This window comes from Lissotriton helveticus, chromosome 6 (genome assembly GCF_964261635.1).
Source record: "Lissotriton helveticus chromosome 6, aLisHel1.1, whole genome shotgun sequence".
Classification (NCBI taxonomy): domain Eukaryota; kingdom Metazoa; phylum Chordata; class Amphibia; order Caudata; family Salamandridae; genus Lissotriton; species Lissotriton helveticus.
Genome location: NC_136067.1, coordinates 1,075,431,593 through 1,075,443,342, shown reverse-complemented (window position 1 = coordinate 1,075,443,342; position 11,750 = coordinate 1,075,431,593). Strand labels below are relative to the sequence as shown.

The 11,750-nt window shown below is 44.2% G+C and overlaps 1 protein-coding gene across 1 annotated transcript in view; it reads left to right on the top strand.

Moving 5' to 3' along the window:
- The first annotated feature begins 5,980 nt into the window (after positions 1 to 5,980).
- THBS2 (thrombospondin 2) overlaps positions 5,981 to 11,750 on the top strand; it is a 647,479-nt gene continuing 641,709 nt past the window's right edge. Inside the window, exon 1 of the mRNA XM_078648724.1 lies at positions 5,981 to 6,145. The gene's annotated coding sequence lies outside the window, so the exon portion shown is untranslated. The remainder of the gene's footprint in view (positions 6,146 to 11,750) is intronic.

The following is an 11,750-nucleotide window of genomic DNA, read 5'->3' as shown; positions in this document are numbered from 1 at the left end:
TTTACAATAACACAATCTCCACTGCCCGTTTTACGTGAGCTCCTTATCCAGTTGACCCTACGTGCCATTAAGATGTTTTTAGATACACGATGGCCCAAGGTGGTGTTGTGTGAGAACCAATGAGTGAGTTTGTTCTTTAGTTACGTAAAATCTTCTTTAACCCCGGTTGTGAGCAGAGGTACATTCCCCAATACCACTACATATGGGGTAGATTCAGGTGGAAGGTCTATTGTTGGGAGGTTCGGAGTATGATGATCCCTTCTCTCCGGCCCCCTTTCCCTATAGGACCTAGATGATCCTTCTCTACTGAGGGGCTGGCAAGAAATAGCCCCCACGTCCGGGCCACTAGGCCCATTAGTGTTACTATGTTCTTTTCTTGTGCCTCACCATTAGCTATAGGTCTTGCGGTAGACCCACCCTCTGCCCCCTCCTGGCTATCTCTTTTTCCCCCCTCGCTGTATCAACAATGTTGATAGGTAGGCTCACTACCAGGGTGGGTAGAGGATTACAGCTGGTAATTCCCTCTAGTTGGGCTAACCTCCCTTATATTGCGCATATTTTTTTAAACATAGGGTCTAATAGCGTGGATAGCATGGTCTCTAACCTTATCCAGAAGTTCCCCTCCTCTGGGCCCTCAAATAATTGCCATGTCGTAGTCTGATTCATAAAAGGTAAAGTACCCTCACTATCAATACTTGGGGGCGGAACAGATGGTGAGGGCCTGCCTTGAGTTCCCTGAGTTGGTTTTGGTTTTGTGCACCCTCTGCCCTTTTTTTTGTAGTGGGAGGATCGTTGTTGCTGGCTGATTTAAGCTTAGCCATCTTCCCTCTGGTAGTCGCCTTGGGTTTCACAGGAGTGGGTTCATGCTCCATTAATGGATAAAGACCAGAATGTATCATTATAACTGAGGGTACAGATAAAGATGGACTTGAGCTGGCTGTAGACACAACCTGGCTATTTGTCAGAAGAGGGTCGGGAAGTGCAGGGGTTAGGGAAAGTCTGCCTAGTGGGATTGTGGATCAAGAGATAGTCAATTGTATTTCATGCATGAGGGCAGATTCCGCCCTCAGAATGAATGCCTCTAGTGTACCGACCACACTATTCCCCATGCTCACTTTCAGCTTACACATGATTATTGTACAGTAAGTACCCTATAGATAATACAACAGACCTTCAGGAATAATAGCCCCGTGAATTATTAACCAGTTACTTAATGTAGTGTATACTGGGAAAAATACAACATGCAATGTGCAAAAGGCAAGTCGAGGCTAAAACACACAGTACTAAAATAACTAAAACAAGAGCGCCACAAAGCCGTTATTACATTACTCAAAAAATGCAGAATACATTAAAAAATGGTCAGCAGCATGTGATGAAAACAGTTAATCGAAGGAATACCGCTAAAGTGCAAAGTGCAGTTACAAAGTCCAGGCGCACAGGACAAGGTCTATAGACCAGTATAATTTGCAGTAGCAAGTATGATGTAAATAGACAGTTCGCAACTCATTCAGCGTAGCAGAGGATGTTCCAAATTAGCAAAGGTCCACATAGCGTCCCTACTACCCAGGAATAAAAGGTAAATATCATGAAACAGTAACTGTGGGAGAGACTGTGATGGTGGATGAAAGGGGGTGGCCCTGCCCTGCCTCTTCCTGGCAATGACAGGCAAGGACAGGCCCGTCCATGGCCCGGGCTTCTCTCGAGCGCCGCCCCTGCACGTCCCTTGCTGCAATGTGCCTCTGGGTCTCTTAACGCCGAGCCTGGCGCCTCCTAGTGCTCGGCGTGACGTCCCCAGCAGGTGCCTCCACCAAAGCCTGCTGGGAAGTGTAGTGCGGGCACCAGCGGTAATTCCAGGGAGCCGTTCCCCTCACGGCTGTTGTTGGAGGAGGAACAAGGGAACAAGGAAAGAGCAAGGGAAGTGACTCGTGCCCCTCGCAGAGAGTCTCCCCTCTTGCAACGCGTCCCGGGCAGCAATCTCCCTCTGGGCCTCTTAACGCCAAGCCTGGCGTCTCCTGGCACTCGGCGTGACATCCCCAGCATGCGCCTCCACCAAAGCCTGCTGGGAAGTGTAGTGCGGGCACCAGCGGTAATTCCAGGGAGCCGTTCCCCTCACGGCTGTGGTTGGAGGAGGAACAAGGGAAGAGCAAGGGAAGTGCCTCGTGCCCCTCGCAGAGAGTCTCCCCTCTTGCAGCGCATCCCGGGGCAGCAATCTCCCTCTGGGCCTCTTAACGCCGAGCCTGGCGTCTCCTGGTGCTCGGCATGACGTCCCCAGCAGGCGCCTCCACCAAAGCCTGCTGGGAAGTGTAGTGCGGGCACCAGCGGTAATTCCAGGGAGCCGTTCCCCTCACGGCTGTTGTTGGAGGAGGCTTTATGTCAAATATGAATTCCCTTTGGACACTTTAGTTTACACACACTGATTCTTTCAGACAACTAGACAGTTATTATTCAAACACAAAATATATCGATTAGGAGCAATGCACTACAATACAAAACAATTCTATAAACAGATAAGTTCAGTTTGCACAGTTAATTCAAGTATTTAAAAACAATTAAAAAAACATAATCCGAATAAATAAAATAATTCGGAACACAGGCAATATACAGAAGGAACAAAATATACACAAAATTTCATAATAAACACTTCCTATTGTTAAAAAAGGGGGTACAGACAAAGGGTTAATATTCCACAACAGTCAGAATAATCCTTAATCAATGTGTATTGTACTTCTCCCTTTGTTTCAACGCGTTTCAACGGACAGTTAAAATATGGCCGCCTTCATCAGGAATATATTAGCTGTCTTCCCAAAAACTTCTTTGAAGAAAACTGACTTAAGGGATGGGGTATAGGGCCTCCTTCTTTGAGCTAGTAGTCCGCCTTTAGCGAGACAGTCAATATCTGAATGGACTGCAGAATAGTCACTTATTGAGACATCCATCGGTCATCTCTCCATATGTAGTTAGCCTCACGTAGGTAAGTTTAATGGGATCCTTTTTTAAGTCTCACTCCTTGTAGTTAGAGTCAGGAGTTTTGATAATTTTCCCAATGTGTTTGATTATATTGAGATCAAAATTTAAAAAGGCATACGAACACGATAAGAATACACGCGGTACGAAGGCCACTTCCGAGAATAATGAACGTTTGAATATCTCTACATCTGTTTCGTCCCAGCTTCCCGCGTGTAGATCCAATGTTCAACCAAAAGCGGTTTCCTTTTGGTTGAACACTGGATCTACACGCGGGAAGCTGGGACATTTTTATTTTAGAGGCTGTATATTGAAATAGAAGTAACTAGGAGAGACAGGATATAGCTCTCAAGCCCAGAGCCCTTTAATAAACGAAAAAGAATTTGAATCCAATTGTTTCTTGAATGACGAAACAGATGTAGAGATATTCAAACGTTCATTATTCTCGGAAGTGGCCATCGTACCCCGTGTATTCTTATCGTGTTCGTATGCCTTTTTAAATTTTGATCTCAATATAATCAAACACATTGGGAAAATTATCAGAACTCCTGACTCTAACTACAAGGAGTGAGACTTAAAAAGGATCCCATTAAACTTACCTACGTGAGGCTAACTACATACGGAGAGATGACCGATGGGATGTCTCAATAAGTGACTATTCTGCGGTCCATTCAGATATTGACTGTCTCGCTAAACGCGGACTACTAGCTCAAGGAAGGAGGCCCTATACCCCATCCCTTAAGTCAGTTTTCTTCAAAGAAGTTTTTGGGAAGACAGCTAATATATTCCTGATGAAGGCGGCCATATTTTAACTGTCCGTTGAAACGCTTTGAAACAAAGGGAGAAGTACAATACACATTGATTAAGGATTATTCTGACTGTTGTGGAATATTAACCCTTTGTCTGTACCCCCTTTTTTAACAATAGGAAGTGTTTATAATGAAATTTTGTGTATATGTTGTTCCTTCTGTATATTGCCTGTGTTCCCAATTATTTTATTTATTCTGATTATGTTTTTTTAATTGTTTTTAAATACTTGAATAAACTGTGCAAACTGAACTTATCTGTTTATAGAATTGTTTTGTATTGTAGTGCATTGCTCCTAATCGATATAGTTTATGTTTGAATAACTGTCTAGTTGTCTGAAAGAAGCAGTGTGTGTAAACTAAAGTGTCCAAAGGGAATTCATATTTGACATAAAGTCAGTTTTGGTACCCCATCCCTTTGGTTTTGGGTCCCTCTCTCTTTTATTAGAGATGTTGTTGGAGGAGGAACAAGGGAAGAGCAAGGGAAGTGCCTCGTGCCAGTCGCAGAGAGTCTCCCCTCTTGCAGCAGCAAGGAAGGGTAATCCCAGGGCTTTGACATAAATCAGCCGCGGTACCCCACTTATTACTGGATGGAACCAGGATAATGTTGCATTTTGAAATAATACCAAACTAGTGAATCCTGCACATTTCTGAGATTACACGCCCTATTTTATTGTTTGATTAATTAAATCATTACAATATGTATAAAACCTTAAAGCATAGATCACATTGTTTGCCCTAAACTGCTCTCATCGCAATCAATAAAAGTGAAACAGTAGAATATTAATAATTTGATTAAAGTTCGCTTCTGGACCAGGGTAGCCGTCGTTTATGTGCTAGCAAAAATTGTGAGTAATGGCACAACATCTTAGAGCACCCCTCTTTATGGAAGTCATCATTCTTGTAACATGAGGTATTTCCTTTTTCCTGTGGCTGATAGAAGACTGGCGGAGTGTATTCTGTGCAACACTTGAAAAAAAGTTTTCAAGGAATGTGTGATATGTTTGTAAAAATGGTATATACAACCCCTTACTACTGACACCGGAGCCGAGAGCTGCTGACTTGCTGGTAGAACAAAAAAAAATCATGTAATTATTTCCAGACTTCTTCAACTACAGTAGGCAAAAATCAAGTAAAAGTATAACTGTTAGTAAAAAAAAAAAAAATCCACGTCAGTTAGCTGCCCGGCACTCCTCTTTAGGAGCTCTCGCTGGTTTTACAAAAGCATGCAAAAATAATACATGGTCTACTTTCTTTTTTAAACATGTATTTTGCGGTGTCTTAAACACCATCCACTATTGTGTAGTTACGAGTTATATTCTACCTGGAGGAAACGCACACTCCTCCTGTGAACGTTACTCGGTAGTGGCTGCCAGCTGACCAATTGTTTCGTGGGCCAAACGCACAAAGAGCTCGGTGTCATAAAAATACATAAAAATAGCAAGGAACAAAACAGGGGTGTCGGCACCGCGCCGGAAAGGGGAGTTAACAGAGAGGTATGAGGTAACAGTCATCGCCAGAGCTTTGTATTTATTTTCATAAATGCAAAAAATGCAAACCTATAGAGTTGCATGTGTTATGGGCGATTTGTAACAGTGGTGTGTATGGGAGAAAAAGTGTGGCTGTGTCTATGTATGGGGCGTGTGCAAATATTGAGGTGTGTGTATGCATATGTGCTGTTAAAGTGTTCATGAGTCTGTGTAAAGGGGCTTATATGTTTGTGCGTGGATTTTATAGTTGTTTTCGTATTCTTTGTAATCGTTTTACCGCCAACGTAGAGAGAGGAAAACAGAAAATACGGAATGACAGAAAAGAAAAGGGTGAAAAGGAAAGCAAAAAAACAGACGGACCCAGCTTCTCAAAGGGGCAGATGGTAATGATCTAGACAAAAGACTAGAGGGAAACACGAGCAATGCAGGCAGAGAGAGTGAGGGTTCGAGAAGAGAATGAGGCGTTGCGGTTCTCTTTCTCCCTCTGGCCCCTCCTACCTGGGATGATCCCTCGCTTGTGGAAAAGGGAGAAGAAGCGGTTTTGACGTGAAAGGGCAGGTTTTGGGATCAACTTCAGCAACACCAGTGCAAATTGTGAGATCAGGAAAGGCATTGTGTCATGCCTTCAGAGGAATGAGTTTTAAAAAAACGCTTCCGTGCAGGCGCTGATTGACAGCATGCGCTGAGACCCGAGTATATAAGGGGAAAACAGCTTGGGGGGAACCACTAGAAGCCCTGCCTTCATCCGGAGCGATTCTGGCGGGCTGCGATTGGGAGGGTTTCAGGCAGCGCTGCTTCACATCAGCTACGCTCTGACTTTTCGCTGGGATTTCACGTGGCGCGCGCGCACGCAAACATACATCACCAGCGGATCTTTTATATAAGGTAAGGACCACTCTTTTTTTCAGCCGTGTTCCAATTTTTTGGAAGTTTTATTATTAAACCCCTTTGTATGCCCACTGAGGGTAAACTCCTTGAAACCAACTGAGGATGGAATAAACGTCAGCTTCTTCAAAAAGTTTGCCACTTTTAAGGATGTCTTTGGAAAATTCCTACTTGGGGCGTTTTGAGTTTCATAGGGCACAGTCCTGCGACCACTGCAGGCGAAATAATGCCCTCACATGCGAATGTTTAGGAGAACTGGACACATGGATAAAGACATTGCATCAGACAGAGCCGGACTAAGAAGCTAAAACAGCCCTGGCAAAAATGATAAATTCAGCTCCCACGACGTGCGCGCGCTCGAGCCAGAGCAATCCTTTCAAGTGGGCGTCGGTTCGCTTAACGTTCAGCACCACTTCTGGAGGCCGGTCCATGTGTCAAAAACCAGCCTCCCAGGGGATTGCCGGTTGGCCAGTCCGGCCATGCATTTCTTCATCTATTAGTGGAATTAATTACATAACTGAACATCCTCCTACATGTATAGGCTCGTTATCGACTGATGTGACATTTCACTGACGAGGTGTTAATTGGTATCGAGAGAGGGTCGATTATAATCGGTATGAACAACAAATCGGCGGTTATTACTTGATTAAACTGTCCTCGCTTAGGAAAACTGCCTGGTGTCTTTTTAAGTTTAAGCCAAGGGAAACCCATTGGTGTTTAATGGTTGCTACTTTGGAGTTTGGCTACCAAGTGTGGCGGGGAGTCAGTGACTGCGAATCAGAGGTCGAACTGCATAAAGAAAACTATGGGAGCTGTGATCCTGGGTACAATGAGGGCGTGGTGAGAAAGTGTGGAGGCGGGGTCACAGACGTGGCTAAAATGAATGCAATATTCTATAACTTTTTTGTTGGCTTTTCATGAACAGGCAACTTAATGAAACATGTAATGGACACACCTTAAAGGAAAAAATAAATGCAACTTGAAATTACTTGTGGGAAATGCAGTTTTCTGGTAGGACGGCTCGGTTGGTTACTGTTATCTCTTCAGTTGTCTGTTTTAAAATTCTTTTTATCGATTTTATGTCTGTGCTACCCATAGAATGCCTTTTTTAAATTTGTATAACATATAGGAAGCGGCATGGAGAGTAACAGCCTGATTTTGTAAATTTTGTACGGTTCTTGATATTGATGTGATGCATTTCTATTTCGATCTCATTGTTTAAAGAATACGGTCTAAATAAACAGAGTTTCTCTCTCTCTCAACTTGAAGTTACTTGTGGGAAATGCCTTTTTCTGGTAGGACGGCTCGGTTGGTTACTGTTATCTCTTCTGCTGTCTGTGGTTGTAAGCGCATGCTCGCTGATTTGAACCCTGGTCGGTGCACTGGGGAAGGAGTGATGTGTAATAAGCACATTTACATTTCTTTCAGGAAACAGGCACCCTAGAATGGAGGCTTTTTTCTTCTTTATCTGCCTCTCCTTTCTTTCGATTTATCCTGGAGGAGTCCCTTCTTCCCTTTCTGACTGCGGCAACTCAACAGTTCAGGAATGGATGGTGTTTAAATAAGAAGGTTGGCGACTGTTTTGATCAAATTAATACAACTTGGGAACGTTGTTCCGCCGTTGCATCATCCACTTTGATCCCGGCTGCTAGTTGTTGTCAGCTCTACGCAGGTTGGTGTTTCTGCTGAGTGCTCAGACTCCTCAGCACTGTACTTGCCACGAACACATGTGGGTGCTCGCATGCACCTAGTGTGGTAGCGAGTCAAGGGTCTACATGGGCAGTCCACACCAAGGGCGTAGTGAAGCACCTGCTATATCAGTTTTTTTGGGGGGGGGGGTAGAATCACTTCCTCTTTCTTTGATCTGTGACCCCCAGGCCACATGATAGAAGCTAATACATGCGAACTTGACAGAACAGTAACGTGGAGCAAAGGAGTACCTTGGGCCCAAACACTTGAGAGAATGATGAAAATGGTAAAGAAAAAAGTTAGAGGCTAATTGTTGGGTAATAAAAGAGCGACGCAAAGCAAACAGACCCCAGCTGCCACAAAACACAGGAAATGTTCTTGCGCCTTTGTCCGTTTATTGGCATGCCAAGGCAGAGGCAGTGTCACATCTTGGAACAAACTTCTTCTGCACAACATAGATATTCAGGGGAGAATATATAGGGCAGAAAGTGTAGTCATCAGTAAAATCCTTAGATGTGGACAAGGCCAAATACGGTTGTACATATACAAATAGAAGTATCATGCAGGCACAGGACATAGAGCAATATAAGGGCACAGGGGAACAGAAAGCAAGTTTAGGCAAACCTGCAAGATTCAGAGGCTTTTCACAGCTGTTAACCCAGAACATGTCAAAGAGGGCAATAAAGGTCTTGGGGTCAGTCTTGAATAGATTTGTGAAGGAGAATTGATTTTAGGAGCTCAGAGCAAGCAGTTTGGTCAGAGACAGACCTAGTTAGCTCAGTGGGTCTGAGATAGTGTGGAGGAGAATTTGGGATTGATTCACTTATTTGGCTGATGCAAACATATTGATATATATGTTACCTCACATTAATGGAGTGAGAAAATGAAAAAGAATACAGGACATAACATTGTAATAAAGTAAACAATTGATTAGAATAAAAGGAAGCAGCATTGAAAGAAGTAAGAAAGGACTAAAGAGGAATTAAAAGAAGGAAAAAGAAAGGAAGAGAGACGGAGAATGGGAAAGACAGATGGGAAGTGAGAAGAGAAATAAGGTTGAAATTAATCAAGTATGTAGAGAAGGGTGGTTACAGTGAAAAGAAGGAACAAAGAAATAAAAAAAACTAAATCTGGAAGAAGGGAAAGAAGGCAAAACGCTTAAAAACAGAATTAAATAACAGAAAACAAATATGGAAATAATAAATTAGAGATGAAGGAAAAGGGCAGGAAGGAACGGCAATGGAAGGATTATAAGAAGCAGAGAAATGTAGAAAGAATTTTAGAAGGGACAGAATAGTGAATAGAAGGGGAGGAAGATTGATAGGAAAACGATAATAAAGGAAGACAAATTAATGAAGAATGAGTGGAACTGGAGAAAGGTGGAAGGAAGGAAAGAAAATGAAATTAGAATATAAAGATGGGCAGAAAGATAGCAAGACGGTGAGGCAGAATGAAAGAAGAATGGTGAGAAAGAAAAACAGTTTTGGAAGGATATGTGAAAGAGGAAAGAAAGAATGATATAAAGAAATGAAAGAATGAATGAAAGATAGAAAATAAAGGGGTGAAAAATGAAAGTGAAAAAGATGGAAAGAAGAAAAGAAAAATATAATAAAAAAAGGCTGTTTGAAAAAATTATTTTAAAATAGTGCTTTACATGCATCATTTGAACCATTTTTCCCCTGTGGAACAATTGCCATAGACCTTCATAGAAATGATTGGGAACCTTCACTTTGGTTGCTTGTTCACTGCCATGTTATTTAAAAAGGGAGATATTTAATTTTCTGGCTGTTCCATTGGTCCAGAGCATGTTAGATTGTTTTGGTTATGGTGTAAACGCATGGCTAGGGGAGTCTTGTTGTGCATATGTAACCAAACTCTTAGGGCCTAATTATGAGTTTGACTGTCCGACCGCATGACCACCGTTGTGGCAGTCAGTAGAATGCCACCAAGCCAGCTGCGTCCCGACTGCCGTATTACGATTACACCTCCAGGCTGGTGGTGTTGTGTTGCCTGTGCCATGGCAGCAACATATTTTGGCTCATAGACAGCCTTAAGCACCACTTGCACATATTGTGCACTGTGTACCATACACCATGTCATGCATGGCACACATTGCATACGCAACAGTGCAGTAAGAGGGGGACACAACATGTGTACCCATGACTTTGCCCAATGGGCAAAATCGGACGGGCCCTGTTTGGGACCACATCTCTGCCTTTCCACCATTCTTTTCAGGATGGGGTCCGCCATAAAAAGGTCGGCAGAAAGGCAGGTCATGATTGATACAGCGGTGCCGGAATCGCATCTGCCTACCATACCAGTCGCCTCCCCCACCACCACTGCAGTGGGATCTGGCAGTGGCCCCAGTCTTGTGGCAGTCCGACCGCCATGGTCATAATCGGGCAGTTGGACCACCGAGGAGGTGGTGGTTAGATATACACAGCAAGTACAGCGGTCTTCGGACCGCTGTGTTCATAATCAGGCCCTTATTCTATATAAGGAAGAGGTGTGGCGCCGCGGCAAGGGCGACTGACTCCGGAATCTGGGGATCACGGTTTGATCCCCGGCACCGGCGGCAGATTAGCTCAGCACCATGTGACTCTGGGCAATAGCTTGCTTAATCTTCCCGACGGCCCCCAGCGCCTAGAGACCCTTACTGGTGATTGTGCACTTTACAAATGTGGATTATTATTATTATTCTCAACAAGTATGAGGGACCATGGCATGGGGTAAATGCATCTGGCTCAAGCGACATGTGGTAGCTTAGAGTGGTAGGAAAGCCCACACTCAACGAACATGTGCTACCTTAGTATGGCATGATGGCGGTCTACTCAAGGAACAGAGGAAGTTCAGTGTGTTGTGCATGCCTTCCTTAGACTCGGAGGGTATGAAGTGCCTCAGTGCCCATGAGTGCTCCAGCCTCAAGTGGCCTGAGCGTGGGATTCATTCCTTAGGCACTAGGGACAACGGATGTTTTAGGGTGGCATGAATGTAGTTGGGCTGAAGAGGCATGAGGAGGTGTCGACAGATTGCCTTAGACTCAAAAAGCATGAGGTATCTTGGCAGAGCACTACTGCCTTCTATTCAAAAGGCGTGAGTACTTCCGTATGGTGTAAATGCGGACAATGCATTCAAGAGACATAAAGTACCTCAGCACCTCACAAACATCTTTGGCATCAGCCTCAGCATGGCATGAATGCGACATGATGGAGGGTGTGTGGTGTATGTCTGCTTGGCATTAATGCACGGCTCACTTGTGCCAAACGTTTGCTCGCAAGCAGAGTAGGGTGACCAACCGTCCGTAAATTTCACGGACAGTCCGTAATTTCAGCCGTCTGTCCGTTGTCCGTGAAGGATTCTTTAACGGACGCCATTTGTCCGTAATTTTAACCCCGGGCACCGGTCGCACTACCCTAAAGCTGGCACAGCTTCCACCCTCCTCCCTTCTTGACTCTGATGAAAAGCTCAGATACTCAGCAGCATTGGAGACGCACAGCGGGATGGCAACCCTCACACCTCCAGCCCTTGATGAGCTGTTAAGAGGTGCTTGAAGGTGACAGAGGGAGGGGCGGCAGCTTCAGGAGCAGGGGCATCCATTCAGATGCAAACAGCCCTGAATGCGCCATGTCTCTGTGATTTAGGAGGGCTTCACACATTCCATTTCTGCCCAGGGCCCCAAACATCCTAGAACCGGCCCTGATTACACTGTGCAGCACTGGTTCTCTTCACAGAGCTTAAATGCTGTCACTAAATTGTAAACAAACCTCAGTTCTTCTAACATGCAGTCTTAATGTAATACAATTAAGAAATGGCACAATCGCACCCACACTGATTAACAAAGTATGGAGGGCAATCAGTTAAATCACTTTTCTTGGAGCATCTCCTGTAAGTACTGTACATCACAGTGGGGATGGCA